The sequence below is a fragment of the Tursiops truncatus genome, chromosome 1, assembly GCF_011762595.2.
Source record: "Tursiops truncatus isolate mTurTru1 chromosome 1, mTurTru1.mat.Y, whole genome shotgun sequence".
In the NCBI taxonomy this organism is placed as follows: domain Eukaryota; kingdom Metazoa; phylum Chordata; class Mammalia; order Artiodactyla; family Delphinidae; genus Tursiops; species Tursiops truncatus.
Genome location: NC_047034.1, coordinates 125,101,822 through 125,118,392, shown reverse-complemented (window position 1 = coordinate 125,118,392; position 16,571 = coordinate 125,101,822). Strand labels below are relative to the sequence as shown.

General features: G+C 37.7%; 1 long non-coding RNA gene across 3 annotated transcripts in view; it reads left to right on the top strand.

Annotated features, from left to right (window-relative positions):
- The window catches only part of LOC117313955 (uncharacterized), a 188,577-nt gene that overhangs the window by 103,824 nt on the left and 68,182 nt on the right, over positions 1-16,571 (top strand). The gene's annotated exons all lie outside the window — the stretch shown is intronic.

Below are 16,571 nucleotides of genomic sequence, written 5' to 3'. Positions count from 1 at the left end.
CTTAGTCTAGGAATCAGAGATGTCCTTCCTGAGGAACTGATACTTTAGCTAAAATTGAGGGATGGATAGGAGTTAACTGGGTGGAGATAAGGACAAGGTGTAGGGGATGGAGATGAGCTATACAGGTAAATGAAAAAGTACGTGGGGCTTTCCTGGTGGCGCAGTGGTTGAGAGTCCGCCTGCCGATGCAGGGGACACGGGTTCGTGCCCCGGTCTGGGAGGATCCCACATGCCGCGGAGCAGCTGGGCCCGTGAGCTATGGCTGCTGGACCTCTGTGTCCGGAGCCTGTGCTCTGCAACGGGAGAGACCACAACAGTGAGAGGCCCGCGTACCGCAAAAAAAAAAAAAAGTATGTGGACAGACCCGTAGGTAGAAGAGAGCATATATATTTGACAAACTGAGAGTAGTCCACTGTAGCTGGATCAGAGACAGCAAGGGAAAATGATGGCTGATGGTGCTGGAGGGTCTGGTGTGGCCAGACTGTTAAAACATCAGTGAGATTGATAGGAAAGGTATTATCTTTTTTTGAAGATTGTCATATATATAGGAAGTGTAGACCTCAAAAAGTGCGAAAAATCTCTGGCTGGACTCTATATATCCCCCTTCAGAGTTTGAAGAAAAGTGTTCAAACTCTGATTTTCATGGATTTGCTTCATTATACAGATAGCTGCCTAGTTTCTCATATTTCCCTATACAAAACACGTAGGTTGTTTTCAGTGTTTTGGTATTATAAGCAATGCTCCAATATACATATTTCTTGCAGAAACAGGTTGAATATTTTTGTAGAATAATTCCTAGAAGTGGACGTGCTAGGTTAAGGTGTATGTGCATTTCAAATTTTATTAGAAGTAGATGCTTCACAAAAGCGGATATTCAAATGACCAGTATGCATATGAAAAGGTGCTTAATATTATTATTCATCTGGGAAATGCAAATTAAAGCCACAAGGAGATATAATCAACCCCCCAAGAGAATGCCTAAAATTAAAAAGACTGACAACAACCACTCTTAGGAAGGATATTGTGCAACTGGAACTCTCATACATTGCTCATGGGAGTATAGACTAATATAGCACTTTGGAAGACTGCTTGGAAATATCTATTAAAGCTAAAAACATTCTATTGCTCAGTAATCCCAAGATGAGTATATATGCCCACCAAAAGACATGTGCAAAAATGTTCACAATAGCTTTATTCCTAACAGGTTCAAACTGGAACTAATCTAAATGTTTATCAATAGGAAACCGACAAAGAATTTGAACTACTAATACAATTACCTACGTGGATGAATGTCACAGATATGTTATTGAAAGAAACCAGACACAAAAGAATACTAACTGTATGATTTACTTTACATGAAATTCAAGAATAGGCAAAACTAATCTGTAATGATAGGAGTTACCATGTCTTTATCTTGGTGGTGGTTACATCATATTTTACATGTGTAAAAAAATCTTCAAATTGTATAATTAATATAATGCACTTTACATGTTTAGCATATATGTCATATCTCCATGAAAAATAAAATTAATCAAAAAGATAATAGGGCTTCCCTGGTGGCGCAGTGGTTGAGAATCTGCCTGCTAATGCAGGGGACACAGGTTCATGCCCTGGTCCGAGAGGATCCCACATGCTGTGGAGCAATTACGTGCGTGAGCCACAACTACTGAGCCTGCACTCTAGAGCCCACAAGCCACAATTACTGAAGCCTGTACGCCTAGAGCCCGTGCTCTGCAACAAGAGAAGCCACTGCAATGAGAAGACCACGCACCACAACGAAGAGTAGCTCCCGCTCGCGGCAACTAGAGAAAGCCCGCGCGCAGCAATGAAGACACAACACTGCCAAAAATAAATAAATTAAAAAAATAGAAATTGGGTAATAAGATAAAGTTTAACCTCTTTTTTTTTTTTTTTTCCTTTGTTTTTCGTCCAGTTTCATTTGCTAATAGGGTGCCATGTGCGGAGGCCTAGCCCCCAGCTCCTCAGACCAGAGTTCCCAGTGCTAAACAGCTGAGCCAGCACCTCCGCTCAGGAGTCTGTGTCGAGACTCCATGCAGGACACCTCCACCCAAGCTGGTGGCGGCGGGCCGTGTGCAGAGACGCTGCACCCCGGCACCCGAGATTTGCAGCGAGTGCCGGGAGCTGCGTGGCAGGGCCAGACCTGTGAGAGCCCCGCCCCCGCCCTGCCAGGAGACCCCCATAAAGCAGTCCCGCCCACGGCCTGTCGGGGAGAGCCTGCGCTCTAGAGCGCAACTCTCACCTGTCCATTCTTTGATCAAAGAAGAAAACTTTCCTTTGCTTCTGAACAAAACTTGGTTTCGTTCTTCTGCCTCAAACAACACGGGACTGGACTCTTGTTGGGGCCCAGCTTAGGGAGGGTGGGTAAAAATGCTGGGCACATTTAAAGTGCTCAACAGCCCTACGTGGCCGGTGACTATAGCATCAGACAACATGGTACAGAACATTTCCACCTTCACTGGTCTAGACAGTACTTGGAACATAGTGGTTGCTCAATAATATTAGTTGAGCGAAAGGGCTGAGTAAACAATATTTATTTGCTTTGCCTACTTCACAGAGTTTTTTGAGAATCAAAGCTCTTTTCAAATGGTGAGTGATCTGGGCATGCTGAAGAATCTTCCTCTCCATGGTGGCTTCCAAACAACAAATACCTCAGTGGAGGACCTTTTGTTCTGTGGAGGCAGAATGAATTTTTACTGTTTGTCTTTTAGGAATGGTGTTTCCTCATGGCCACTGTTTGTGCAGTTAAACAAACCTTCCCTTTTGATTACAGGAAACAGGATGAACTTGACATAACTGTATGGCCCTGTTTGTTCTTGTTCCTTTTTCTCTTCAACCTTTTGATTCTCACTCCAAAACCCCTTTGGGATCACTCTTACAAACATTTTGTGAAGCGAGTCTGTGTTGGGGAAACAATGTGAAGTGTGTGTGTGTGTGTGTGTGTGTGGTGGCTGTGAGCAGAGCTGGCAGTCAACATATTTGTAATCCACTTGCAGTGGTTTCCCAAGCAACCTCTGTGGATGACAAAAAAGCTGCTTTCAATAATAGGAGTAAAAGTGACCTGACTTCTTTGTGATTTGGTTTTGTTTATTATGGTTTTAAAACTTCACGGCTAATTGGTCTATTTAGTTACTCTCAAAACGAACAGTTACATTATTTGAATCAGTGCCTCACACTTGAATCCATCTCCGCAGTTTACCAAAGATGTTTATATAGGTCATCTCACTTGTCTTAGAATAATCTTGGAGGGCTGTTAGGGCTGGTATAATTCTTGCAACTTTGTGGACAAACTTCAGGGCATTTTACGTGAGTGTTTTGCTTCAGGTTACATAGCTTATGAGAAGAAAATAGGGCTAGAACTCAGGGCTTCTGATACTTACTCCTTTACACTCTGCAGCCTAGTTTACTATGAAGGGGGATGAACGCGTGGGTAGGTAGTAGTAGATATAGACACTGACTTGAGCCTATTTCAGTTTCCTCTAATACCCTTTAAACTGGGTTGTGTTTTTGCCATTCTTTTATCTTTCCTTAATTTAGATGCAATGAAGAATGGTAGGAAAGGATGGACTTTGAAGTCAGATAGGTTTGAGTTCTGATGTCTCCTCCACTACTTACTAGTTGAGTACATTTGGGCAAGTTACTTACATTTTCTGAACTTTGGTTTACTCATTAAAAAGCAAATTAGCAAATCAGGAACATTAGCTACCTTACCAGTATACTATGACTTAGCAAGCTTTTTATAAATACAGCAGTCATTCTCTCCCTTTCAGAATTAAAAAGTGAATGACAGATCTCAGATAAAGTTTAGGCAGTCCACGTGCTCTCAAAAGACCTACTTATTAAGTATGTACTATGTGTCCCAAAATGTGCCATGCAAGGCTCCTCAGAGTGCAGAGCCTGTGTTCCTATCCTTTGAGGCTCTGAGTACACTCTATCAGTTAGTGAACAAATACTGTTTATTGAGAACTTAAGTACAGCAGTATGTCAAGAATGATATGAAAAATGATAAGAGGTAGCCTTTCCCTTCAAGGTACTTAGGTTCTAGAGAAGGAAACAAGGTACTTACCGTTGTTTGTTGTTCCATTTTATAGATGCAAATTTTAAATAAACTGTCAAAGTTCACAAAGATAATATACGGAAGAATGTGGATTCTGGTCCAGATCTATCTGACTCTAAAACCCTTTTTGCTGCTTGAGAGAACATCTGAGAAAACCTCCCCAAAACCTACCCCTCTACGAACACTCTAACCATGACAACCAACATTTACTTGGTACTCCTTCAGTTTCAGATACTGCTCTTAACACTTCACATGCTTTCTCTTGTTTCATCCTCACAGTAAACATGTGAAATAGGAGCTTTCATTAACCCCTTTCTACCAATGGGGCACCAGACCTAGCTCAGAAATGGCAGAGCCAGGATTCAAACCAAAGTCTGTCACCAAACCTAACTCTTCACCACTCGCTAGAGGAGAACCTGCCTTAGTCTTCCCGCCCAACATCCACATATGGAGAAACAGCTCTCCCAAATTCTAGTGCACTGACACTTTGTGTGATTAATGACTTCTCTCATTCACATTTCAGCATATTATTCCTTCAGATAACCAACAAAAGCTATTTGTAGCTGCTATGTAGGAGATTTAAATTATTTAGCTGTTCAAAGTATCCAACACAAAGCCAGTATTTTTAAAGAATATACGTGATGAAAATCTTGATCCCCAAGGCAATACTTATTTCCTACACATGCTTCAGTTATGTGGAAACGTTTTTATTTATTCTGTGGAAATGGGACTTTTCAATGATGATTTATGGCTATAAGACATTCTACTATAAAATTTCATCTACGGTTTTTCTGTTAAAAATCAATCTTCTAGTAATAGCTTCAACCATAATGAAAAAGAGAGTAAGCTGAATTTGGCCTGATACTATACTAATAATTTGATTCATATGGTCATATCAACAATGATTTCTCACATGCTAACAGATCAAAACCAAAATCCTTACACAGGGCCCTCTGAATCGGTCCAGATATATCCATTACTTTTCCCTGTCATGAGCCCTGTTTATCCTTCTCAATATCCTCAAAAGGATATTGACCCTGGGTTTCCTTGCTTATAAAAATGCCAATTAAAAATTCAGTTCCTTATACTCACATTTCAATAGCCACAAGTAGCTAGTACAAACTGCATTGAGCAATGCAGATATAGGACATTTCCATCACTGCAGAAAGTTTTATTGGACACTGCTGCTCTACAGCAGAATTTCTTAACCTTCATGATTTCAAACAGTATTTCTATAGAACAGTTTTTAATAACTTAGATTTTGTAACATCACCTTTACTAATTTGAAGTGAAATAGGTGATATAACCCAATTGTACATGTAATTTTAAAGCTATATAATAACATCACACAATTCATATATATATATATGAATGAGAAAATGTGAAAAAACAAGTTTTGATAAAATAATATGTATTTCGGTAGGAAATATAGGGGAACAACTCCATTAGAACACATGAGTGCCTAGAGGCTTGCACCTTTATGCAGAATCACCACAAATGCAACAGCTGCAAATATAAACTCACACAGCTTTGCTGTATTGGCAACTCAGAGTGGTTTTGCCATCAGTGACATAATCATATGAAATTGTCAACAATCAAAATCTCAAACCAATAAAGGACAATATTCCCTCTTTGCACATGGTCATGTATTCCTGGCAATTTCTGTGTATATTAAAATCAAGGAAAAAATACTAGATTTAAATGTAAAATTGAGCCATGTTCTAGGCTCTAATAATTATGAGCAAGTTTTTCACTCTTTTAAATGTCTAGCATGACATTTGAAGTTACAAAGAGTACAGAGTTCTTCTTTGATCAGTAGTTCCCTAGATTACAGGAAAACTGACATCTCTGGATTGGCTTAAAATGTTATCAGTGTGTTCCTTTTCCCATCTTCCTGATGATACAATGTGCCTTATATATTTCCAAAATTCCCCTATGGTTGTTTCACCCCCATGGAGACCTCCTGCTCTAGAGTTTCTTGGGCTCTGATTGCAGTGGCTGTTTGGACAATGGTTGCTTGGTTCAAATGAAGGATGTGGCTGTAAAAGTTCTGGAATAGTTCTACCATGAAGCCTGTAGCTATAATCACGATGAGAAAGGGCTAGCATTATAGTGAAAGTTATTTTGCTTCTTAGGATTTTTAAACCCTAACCTTTTATTTTCTTAGATGCTACTGATAGTGGTCTAACACCACTTTCTTAGGAACCTAGGATTCCTTCATACAATGAAAATATACTGAAATACAAATTATTAGCAACTCTCATGATAAGAGAATAGCAAATGGAGACTGAGTCTATGTTTAGAGACTGATGTGGACAACTTTGTAAACGCCTTATACATTTGGTCTTTGGAAATAGTCAAATGGATATTTAAGGTCAAGAAACTTACATTTAAAATTTCATGTGAGATTTTCATTCATAGATACAAATAGCAGTTTGGTCTTTATTCATTTGTTCATTCATTCACTCACCCAATGAGTATTTAAGTCCTTATTAAGTACGAGGCACAGTGCTAGCTACTGAGACACAAATATAAATAAAACAAGGATTCTACTCTTAAGGAGTTTAGAGTCTAGTGGGTAACAATTAATTATGAAACAATTATGGTAAGTGAATTAGCAGAAAGGTACATGGGGCATATGGGAACAAAGAGAAGAATCATGTATTAAGAGGACGTATGTTCCCAGAAACATACCTGGCATTTCAGGCCGTTTCTCTCTTTCTCCTTCATAAAAATCATCCAGCTTAAATCTCATGTTATCGGATTTTACCATCTCTTATTTCTCCTAATGTAATTATTTAAGCATTTTCTAGGTTGTTACCCTTCATCTGTTGAGCATTTAGCTGTTGGATCACTCTCTTCCCATTCAATACCACGTTTGTCATAATTCTTGGGAATTTCAACATTCATTTAGATGATTGTACCTGTGCTCTGGTATCATAGGTTGTTTGACTCCTCTCCTTTACCCTTCCTTGGTCACTCATTCCCATGTCCTATTCTTAATCTTGTTATACCCCTTACTGCAAACTGTCTATAATCTCAATTTCACACACTCCATTTTGCAACCATTGCCTTCTATTTTCTCTTACTCCCAAAATAGTTTGGCCTGACATGACCACTGACCCTATCCTCATGATCTTTTTTTATCTTCCTGTCTCACTCTGATTAACTTCCATGTCTATTCATTATAATAAGTTTTTTGCATAAATACTAAACTTCCTCAACCTATCCAAAGTATATGTGCCCCAGATTCCATTTTTTTCTTGCCTGTTCAGGACATTGCTCCAGAAATTTCCCACTGTTTCTACCAAATTATCATGTTCCCCTCTCTACCAGATCATTCTTAACAGCATATAAATAAGCCATAACTTCTTCCATTAAAAAGAGATTTTTGTATCTAAATTTCTCCCAGTCACCCCCACTATCATCTCACTGCTCTCCTTCCCTTTATGGAAAAACTTGTTGAAAGTGTTTCCTATGCTTTATATTTCCAATTTTCCCCCTCATTCATTTTTGCACCTATACCAGTCAAGTATCTTTTCCCACCACTCTGCAGAAACTACTCTTAACAAAGTCAGCCAATGACTTCCACATTGCTAAGTTAGATGAGACGAGGTCAATTCTCAATCCTTCTCTAACTTGACCTCTTCTAGTATTTAACACAGATGGTCACCCACTTGTTCTTAAAACACTTTGCTTCTATAACACCCACCTTGACTGTTTTTCTTATACATTTCTGTCTACCTTTTTAAAATTTTCATTGTTGGGATTCCCTGGTGGCGCAGTGGTTGAGAGTCCACCTGCCGATGCAGGGGACACGGGTTCGTGCCCCGGTCTGGGAAGATCCCACATGCCGCAGAGCGGCTGGGCCCGTGAGCCATGGCCGCTGAGCCTGCGTGTCCGGAGCCTGTGGTCCGCAACGGGAGAGGCCACAGCAGTGAGAGAGGCCCGCGTACTGCCAAAAAAAAAAAAAAAAAAAGGGGAAAAAAATTTCATTGTTAATTCCTTCTCATCTCCCTGACTTCTAAATGTTGGAGCACCCCAGAGCTCAGTCTTTGAAACTCTTTATTTCCCTTTCTCTATCCTTTGCCTTGTTGATCTTACTTAATTTCATGGCTTTAAATACCGTATATGTGGTAATGACTCTCAAATATATGTCTGCAGACCTGAATTCTCCTCAACTCCAGAAACTTATAACCAGCAGCTTACTTGATATGTCGTGTGGATTGCTATAGACATCTCAAACTTAACATTTCAAAACCCGTTTCTGATATTTGTCACTAAACCAGCTCCTCATACTGACTTTTTCATTAATGGTAATTCTGCCCTTCCGGGTGCTCAGGACAAAAATTTTGGTGTTATCTTTGACTCTTTACTGTTTCCCCTCAACCAAATCTGTCAGCAAATTGTGTTGGCCCTATCCTCACAATATATCCAGAATTCCACTTCTCATCACCTTCATCACTTCCTTAGTCCAAACCTCCATCCTCTCTCACTTGGATTACTGCAGTAGCTTCTTAACAGCCTCCTTATCTCTGGCTTGTTCCACTGCAGTCTAATCTCTGAATAGCTACCCAAAAGATGATGTTAAATCGTAAACCAGATCACCTTACACCTCTGTTTAACTCTCCAATGGCTTGCAATCTGAAAGTCCACATGATCTCACCAACCTCCCAGTTCCCGAGACTTCTCTGCTTTCATCTTCATACTTCACTAGTTCACTCCATTGTAGATTCTTTCCTCAGGCATGACTAAAATTTCACCTAATTAAGACTTTGCCTAGCCATCCCATCTAAAGTTTTAATCCCCTCCCAATATTTCATATACCTCCTTCCTACTTTATTTATTCTCCTTAACACTAACCACTGTCAAACATACGTATTTTTACTTACTTACATTGTTCATTTCTGCTCAATCACTAGAACATGAGCTCCACGATTGCAGGGATATTTGCCTATTTGGTTTCACCACTGTGCTTGGAATAGAGAGCCTGGCATACAGCTGATTATCAGTAAATACTGAAGATATTATTTAATTCTAAATCAATATAGAATAACCCCTATGCTCTCCTAATGTATGCATCCTATACAGAATTATCAAAGCTAGAAGGAACCATAAAGATAATATGGTCCAGTCCCCCTCATTTTGAGGACACTGGAGAGCAGAGAGGTGGGGAGACTTTCACAATCCTATGGATAGCAGTAGAGCCTTGCCAAAGCTCTTTTATTACATGTCTTATAGTAACTTTTATCTTCAACATTTACGTTGTCAAAGATTACTTATAACTTCATGTAAAACTCAAGCTATTTATACCATAAAGTCAATTTACTAATATTTTTCTTAAATGTTAAGTTTATTAGTTGCAAGTGAACTCCCCTGAAGTCAGAAAAAAATAAATGTCTCTGTCTGACTCATCTCTCTTACATGATGCTTAAACACATTTCTAGTTTGAGGCATTATGGTTCTACCATTTAATTTTTAAGGCCACAAAATTTAATATCTTAGTGATTATTTACTATTGGACTGTTTGTGATATTGTGGTTTATATACTTTGAATATACCTGTTATCTAAAGGCTAAAATAAAAAATATTCACAAGCACCACTTTCTTAGAACAAAGCAAGATTTCCCTGCTGTTCCTCTTGGTAACAGAGTTATTTTTTATAATCCTAATGTAAGTAGGTTTTGTCTCAGTAAAAACTAGTTTTCTCACAAATAGATTTGTAAATTAGTGTACCCACTGTCTCAGAAATAGTGGGTTCTTGTCACCAGGGGGTTGAAAAAGAGATTAGATAATCCCTTCCCTAAAATGTGAAAAAGATTTTTACCAGATAAAGGCTGGCCTGGATGACTTCTCAAGTTCTTTCAATTTTAAGATTCTGTTATTCTAAAAGGATGTCAAGGATTATGTATTCTCTATTTTATAAAATATATGATGGAAAGTGGACACAATGACACGTACAATTTTTAAACGACTAAGCTTTCGTCAAAGCGAGCTTTGAAATACGAGTGAATAACGATTATTAATAAATATTTCTAGGAATATTATTAGAATATATAAAAATGTATATATGTATATATTATACACGAGTTTCTTTTTGATCCTCCCGGACCGGGGCACGAACCCGCGTCCCCTGCTTCGGCAGGCGGACTCCCAACCACTGCGCCATCAGGGAAACCCTACAAGTTTCTTTTTTTAATTAGTTAATTTTTGGCTGTGTTGGGTCTTTGTTGCTGCGCACGGGCTTTCTCTAGTTGCGGTGAGCAGGGGCTACTTCTTGTTGCGGTGCGCGGGCTTCTCATTGTCATGGCTTCTCTTGTTGCAGAGTACGGGCTCTAGGCACGCAGGCTTCAGTAGCTGTGGCACGTGGGTTCAGTAGTTGTGGCTTATGGGCTCTAGAGCTCAGGCTCAGTAGTTGTGGCGCATGGGCTTAGTTGCTCCGCGGCATGTGGAATCTTACCGGGCCAGGGCTCGAACCCGTGTTCTCTGCACTGGCAGGCAGATTCTTAACCACTGCGCGTCCAGGGAAGCCCCGATACACCAGTTTCTTATCAGCTATATTTTTTGCAGATGTTTTCTCCCTTTCTGTAGGTTGTCTTTTCACTTTCTTGATGGAGTTCTTTGAAGCACAAATTTTTTAAATTTCCATAGGGGACTTCCCTGGCGGTCCAGTGGTTAAGACTCCCTGCTTCGGTTGCAGGGGGTGCAGGTTTGATCTCTGGTTGGGAAACTAAGATCCTGCATGCCTCCCTGCATGGCCAAAAAGAAAAAAAAAAAAAAATTCTGTAAAGTCTAATTTATCTACCTTTCTCTTTTGTTGTTTATGCTTTTGGTATCACATGTAAGAAACCACTGTCTAAACCAAGGTTATGGAGATTTACCCTTATGATTTCTTCTAGGAGTTTTGAAGTTTTAGCACTTACATGTAATTCTGTGATCAATTTTGAGGTAATTTTTACATATGATGTGAGGTCTAGCTTCATTCTTTGGCAGGTGTATATCCAGTTTTCCCAGCATCATTTGTTGAAAATACTATTCTCTCCCTATTGAATTATCTTGCTACCCTTGTTGAAAATCATTTGACCAAATGTGAGGGTTAATTTTTGGACTCTTGACCCTGTTAATTTGATCTATGTCTCTATCCTTACGGTGGTACCACACTGTCTTAATTACAACAGCTTTGTAGTGGGTTTTGAAGTGGGAATGTATGAATCCTTCAATTTTGTTCTTTCTTTTAAGATCATTTTGGCTATTTTTGGTCTCTTGCATGCCCTTATGAATTTTAGGATCAGCTCGTCAACTTCTGCTTAAAGACAGCTGGAGTTTTGATGTAAATTGCATTGAATCTGTAGGTCATTTTGGGTAGTAATGCCATTTTAACAATATTAAATCTTCCAATGCAAGAAAATGGGATTTTTTCCATTTATTTAAGAATTCTTTAATTTCTTTCAATGGTGTTTTGTAGTTTCAGTGTACAAGCCTTGAAACATTTTATTAAGTTTATTTCTAAATATTTTATTCTTTGATACTATTAAATGGCATTGCTATCTTAATTTTATTTTCAGGTTGTTCATTGCTAGTATATAGAAATACAACTAATTTTTGTATATTGGTCTTGTATCCTGCAACTTTGCTGAACTTGTTTATTAGTTCTAATAGGATTTTTTAAGTGAATTCCTTAGAATTTTTTACATACAAATCATGTCATCTATAAATTGTTTTCCTTCTTTTCCAATTGTATACATTCTATTTCTTTTCTTTGCCTAATTGCTGTGGCTAGAACCTCCAGTACAGTGTTGGATAGTAGTGGGAGAGCAGACATTCTGTTCCTAATCTTGGGGAGAAAATTCAATCTTTCATCATAAAGTATAATGTTAACTGTGGGTTTTTCATAGATACTCTTTATCAGGATGAAGAAGTTCCCTTCTATTTGTGATTTTTTTCTTCATTTTTTAAAATGAACGATTGTTGAATATTTTCAAAACGCTTTGTCTGCATCTATTGAAATGATCATGTGGCTTTGTCTGCTGTTCCATTAATATGGTACATTATATTAATTTTTGGATATTAAGCTAATTCTTGAATTCCTAGGAGAAATCCCACTTGGTCATAGTGTAGAGTCCTGTTTATGTATTGTTGAATTTGGTTTGTTAGTATTTTATTGAGGATTTTTCATGTAAATTCATAAGTGATATTGGTCTGTGGTTTTCTTTTCTTGTGATTTTTTTGTCTGATATTGTTATCAGGGTAAATTTGGCCTCATAGAATGAGTTGGGAAGTATTTCCTCTATGTCCACTTTTGGAAAAAGTCTGCAAATAATTGGTATTAATTCTTCTTTAAATGTTTGGTACAATTCATGAGCGAAGCAGTGTGGGCCTAGATATTTCTTTGGGGAAGTTTTAAAATTACTAATTCAATCTCTTTACTTCTTATTGGTATATGCAGATTTTCTATTTTTTTTTAAATTAATTTATTTTTGGCTGTGTTGGGTCCTCGTCTCTGTGCGAGGGCTTTCTCTAGCTGGGGCGAGCAGGGGCCACTCTTCATCGCGGTGCGTGGGCCTCTCACTATCGCGGCCTCTCTTGTTGCGGAGCACACGCTCCAGACACGTAGTAGTTGTGGCTCACGGGCCCAGTCACTCCATGGCACGTGGGATCCCCTGAGACCGGGGCTCGAACCCGTGTCCCCTGCACTGGCAAGCAGACTCTCAACCACTGTGCCACCAGGGAAGCCCCTCTATTTGTTTTTGAGTCAATTTTTGTTGCTATTGTCTTTCTAGAAATTTGTCTATTCCATTTAGGTTGCCTAATTTATTGGCATAGAGTTGTTCATAGAATTCCCTTATGCGTTATAAATTTACCCTTTTATCATTATAAAATGTCTTTATCTCTAGTAACAATTTTTGTCTTAAAGTCTATTTCTTCTGATATTAGTATAGCCATTTCAGTTCTCTTTTGCTTACTTTTTGCACAGTATATCTTTTTCCATCCCTTTTTTTTAACCTATTTGTGCCTTTTAATCTAAAATGTGTTGCTTGTAGATAACATATAATTAGATCATTAAAAAAATACATCCTGCCAATCCCTGCCTTATGATTGGCATGCTTAATCCATTTATATTTAATGTAATTGCTGATATGATTTTTGTCTGACATTTTGCCATTTGCTTTCTGTATCTTTTGTCTTTTTTGTTCCTTCTTCCTCCACCTGTGTTCTTTTTTGTTAAATATTTCTAGTGTATATTTTAATATTTAGTACATTTTTTTAGTTACTTTATTAGTGGTTGCCCTGGTGATTACACTTAACATCTTAATTTAAAAGCACTGGATGTTTATCAGCATTCTAGCTTGTTTTTGGAACATACGTCTCATGATATATGTCAATAAAAATGGCTCTATCCTTGTATAAGGTTGAGAATTGTTTTATATTCTCTCCCATGTAGGATATCATAAAATACTTTATTTTATTTTTATTAAAAACTGATTAATTAATTAATTTTTGTTTGTGTTGGGTCTTCATTGTTGCATGCGGGCTTTCTCTAGTTGTGGCAAGCAGGGGCTACCCTTCGTTGTGGTGCGTGGGCTTCTCATTGCAGTGGCTTCTTTTGTTGTGGAGCATGGGCTCTAGGCTCGCAGGCTTCAATAGTTGTGGCACACGGGCTCAGTAGTTGTGGCTCATGGGCTTAGTTGCTCTGTGGCATGTGGGATCTTCCAGGACCAGGGCTCAAACCTATGTCCCCTGCATTGGCAGGCGGACTTAACCACTGCGCCACCAGGGAATTCCCATAAAATACTTTAAATATTAATGAAAAATCATGTAGCAAAGAAAGCTGTTAAGGTTTTTGAAACCCCAGATTAAAAATATTAACTACCATTTGTTGAGTAGCTACTATGTCTTAGGCACTATGTTAGGTACTTAATATCTCCCCCAAATCAAAGTCAGGTCTAGTACTATTTCCTATTATGCCACTGAAATAGTAACTCATAACCAGTCATGGTTATGAAGAATATTTAAGTCTCTTGTACATTTCACATCAGCTTAGCCTTCACATCTAGGTTTTTAAGTACTTATTCAACTCTCTTTATAATAGCTTCAGCAATAATGTATTGCTTCTTGGATTAGTTGATCATTAATACAAATGCACTATTCACATAATTCCCTAACACTTGGCAATGTTTCTTCTTTTAGTGTGGTAGATCATTTGAGCCTGAATTCTTAGTCCTATGTCCCATTGCAAGGGTTGCTCTTGTAAATGGGAGATACCCCTTTGCTCACCTTCTGGAAGGAGATGAAGATATGTATATGGATGAATCCAAGTTAAAGAAACTTGAGAAACAGCAAGTTTTGAGATTTTTGTTGGTAGCTTCTTAAACTTATTTTATCATCCATCTAGTACAATATTATGAACATATTAGAACAAGAAATGTCCACAAACAGACTAATCATAGAAATATTGGATATGATTGTTTCATTTTTCTTCTTTTTCTTAAATAAGTAAAGCTCTTTGATATAAATTTAATGTTGGAACTGATATAAAATGACTTGTTTTGAGGATGAATTTATGAAGTTATTTAAGTCACAACCCTGTAGACTAGGTCCTATGAGGTTAGAGATTTACCTACTAAGTTAAAAACTAGAGTCTTGAACAGAGATTCTCTAACATTCTAGCTTCACAAAGCCTTTAATGTCTGAGTAACTTTTTTATGGCACTCTGAAAGAAATATGTAACACCTCTGCTTATTACATAGTTAAGTCCAAGTGACATAATATATACATTTGTTCTAATAGCCTAGTACATTTTGGACATGGCAGAACTTCTCAAAGTTTGGAATCAGATTGGACACAGTCATTATTATTTTGCGTTCCACGTTAATTTTTGCATGGTACTTATATTTTCACAGTAACCAATGGAAAACTAGTTTTTTAAAATGTCATCAAAAGGAATGTAGTGATCTAATGTTGAAATTGTGAACTACCTCAAGGTAGTAGTTCACAGTGCCCAACAGACACAGATGATGTTTGGAATCAGATTTTCATCCTGTGTGGAAAGTTGGCCAAGTTATTTAATTTTATTGAGATTCACTTTCCTCATCTGCAAAATAGAATCATCAAATCTATACATAAAGACTAATTAGTGGAATCCCTGGCATAATATATACTTGTTACTTGGTTATGATTATTCAAGAAGCATTTGGGCCACTAATCAATAGTGAGAATTACTGAACAGTCAAAGATTTTATTTGCATCCAGACTTGATGACTAAGTAGTGTGATAGTGGTTGTATTTGAAATAAATTTCAAATTAGTAGAAATATTTTAGAAAGTATCAGAAACCAAATTTTTGGTGGAAGAAATGATAGGTTTAGATTTCAGTTTAAGTTTTGCTACTATTAGAAAAGTAACTGGTCCTCCTTTTCCTAATCTTTAAAATGGTGACTATAGTACCATGGTGGGTATAGTATTAGGAGTAATTTCCACTTTTCTGTAAAAGTAAAAGGCACTCAATAAGTAAAGTTTCCTTTTCTCCTGTCTTTCAGAGACTTTTTTTCCACTGAGACTGAATTGTACCGGATTTGGCATTCCCTAGGGGATCCTTTAGGGGATATTTTCTCTTAATACTAGTCGGAAGGTAGGCTGGCTTTGCTGTCTGTTGATCTTTTCTGGTTTAGCATGTAGTATAGGAACTCTATCTAGATTATCTGCCATGAGGCAGTTATCAGTTACTAATTACTTTTTGATATTGTCAAAGATGTTATTATCCTTTCTCCTTGGCTATGACAAATGTAAGGTGTCCCAAATGGAAAAAGGTTGACTTCAAACAACTTATTTTAAAAATAACTACTTATTAGCAGGTTTATTTATCTTAATTCAATTGAATTTTCCCCTTAAGACAGATTTATTTGTTTATGGATGGGACATGATTCTCTAGATTTCCCTAGATGAATACCTCTGATTCTTAGAAACCAGGTTACTTAATTTTTTCAATCTGACTTTCCAAGTTAATCCTTCTTGCCTGACTTAAATCTCCCTTATTCTAATGTAAGTTTTTAAAGCTCAAATTCCATCTTTGCAATTGAAAACAGCTCCTAAGCCTTCTTGGTATAATATTAGCAATGATTATATAGACAATTCCAATTTTGGTGAAATGGTATTGTCAGAATGTTTTAGTCAGATGTGCCTCTCTCCCTTCTTAACACTGTGGTGATCTCCACAGAGCACAGGGCTCAAAATGGGATCCTGCAACAGGAGAAGTGGGCACACCAAATAGCCAGACTTGCTTATGGAAAAGGAATGGGAAGAAGGCAGGGACTGATTGGCAAGTGTAGGAAGTGACAGTTTGGGGATTTCTCTAAAATTTAAAGACTTAAATAAGTATAAAACTTAGTAATTATTCAGTAATTTATTTTCTTCATTTTTAAAAGAAATGGATAAATAGCCTTCTTTGTGGAACTATGTTCATGTGCCATGTCTAGAGACAAAAATAACAGACTGATGTT